Source organism: Propithecus coquereli, unplaced genomic scaffold (assembly GCF_000956105.1).
Source record: "Propithecus coquereli isolate 6110/MARCELLA unplaced genomic scaffold, Pcoq_1.0 Scaffold227, whole genome shotgun sequence".
In the NCBI taxonomy this organism is placed as follows: Eukaryota; Metazoa; Chordata; class Mammalia; order Primates; family Indriidae; genus Propithecus; species Propithecus coquereli.
In genome coordinates, this window is record NW_012147808.1 from 1,790,071 (window position 1) to 1,791,740 (window position 1,670).

At 44.6% G+C, this 1,670-nt stretch overlaps 1 protein-coding gene across 6 annotated transcripts in view; it reads left to right on the plus strand.

The window, feature by feature from the left end:
• ATG13 (autophagy related 13) overlaps positions 1–1,670 on the plus strand; it is an 82,110-nt gene that overhangs the window by 18,691 nt on the left and 61,749 nt on the right. Inside the window, exon 3 of one of the 6 annotated variants that reach the window (XM_012645169.1) lies at positions 1,143–1,194. The exons of the other annotated variants lie outside the window; for them this stretch is intronic. The gene's annotated coding sequence lies outside the window, so the exon portion shown is untranslated. The remainder of the gene's footprint in view (positions 1–1,142; positions 1,195–1,670) is intronic. 6 annotated transcript variants of the gene reach the window in all.

Genomic DNA, 1,670 nt, shown 5'->3' on the forward strand with positions numbered 1-1,670 from the left:
GGCATGGTGGCGCATGCCTGTAGTCCCATCTACTCGGGAGGCCGAAGCAGTAGGCTCGCTTGAGCCCAGGAGTTTGAGGTTGCTGTGAGCTAGGATGACGCCACAGCACTCTACCCTGAGCAACACAGTGAGACTCTGTCTCAAAAAAAAAAAATGATATTTTATAGGTGAACAGCCAGGTGAAGAGATGGATAGGGCAAGGTATTGGGGCATGTCGAGCTTCTCTGTCCTTTCTAAGTATTCCACCCTCCCAGAAGCCCTGCTGGTGTTCAGCAACCTGGAAGGTCATTAGATCTGGTTATTGGGAGTTTTTATAGAGCTTAATCTCCAGCCCTCCTCCCCCTTCTCAGTGGTTTGAGGGTGTGGCTGCAAGTTCCAACCCTCTAATCACTTGGTCTTTCCAGGGACCAGCCCCATCCTAAGGCTATCTAGGGACCCCACCTTAAGTTACCTCATTAGCATAAACTCAGGTATCATCTGATAAGGCTCCACATGAATAACAAGACATTCCCAGCCCTGAGAGGTGGTGAAAGCCTATAGTCCCATCTCTTTGGGAGGCTGAGGCAGAGGATCCCTTGAGGCTAGGAGTTTAAGGTTGGCCTGTGCAACATAGAGACCCTGTCTGTAAAAAAAAAAAAAAAAAAAGACAGAACCCCAAACATTAAAACATTCTATGTTAAAAATCAGAAAACATAGAGATTATTTTTTCGGGAATTATTAACTTTTTCCCAATTTTAAGGGCTAGAGATATCTGGAGTCATTTTTATATAATCTCTTACCAAATTATTCAGTTGTTTCTTTGAAAATATTTGCCCTCTCTTTTTTATGGTGTCACTTTAATTCATTCTTATCACAGCTCCCGTCCAGATTACTGCCGTAGATCCCTAGCTGGTCTCTCTGTTTCCAGTTTCTTTACTTCATCTCCCTCTATATTCAGGTTAGTGTTCCTAAATCTTTACTGTTAGTGCAAAAGAATCTGTGTAAGCTCCTGACTAATCTATTAGTCTTTTTTGTTCACCAGCATGCCTCCCCAGTAAACTGTTTAGGCCATACTTATCCACTTTATTGTTCTTTACATGAAAATTCTCAGCTATAAATTTCTCAATTTTGCTTCTCTCCTATTCTTTCTCCTTTCCCTCTAGGCCTCCAGTTATACATATTACAAGACCTTTCCCTGTGTCCTCTACATCTCAGGTAACTTCATGTCCCATTTTTACCTGTTTTTTTACCTAAACACACCCAGCCGGTTTATTATAAAGACTATTATAGGGCCGGGCCAGGTGGCTCATGCCTGTAATCCCAGCGCTTTGGGAATCCAAGGTGGGAGGATTGCTTGAGGCCACAAGCTGGAGACCAGCCTGAGCATGTCTCTAAAATAAAATTAGGAAAATTAGCCTGTGGTTGTTATGAGCACCTGTAGCCCCAGCTACACGGAGGCTGAGGCAGGAAGGTCATTTGAGCCCAGGAGCTTGAGGTATGATTATACCACTGTATTCCACCTGGGCGACAGAGAGAGACCCTGTCTCAAAAAATAAAGGATAGGCCGGGTGCGGATGGCTCACGCCTGTAATCCTAGCACTGTGGGAGGCCGAGGTGGGCGGATTGTTTGAGCTCAGGAGTTCAAAACCAGCCTGAGCAAGAGCAAGACCCCGTCTCTACTAAAATTAGAA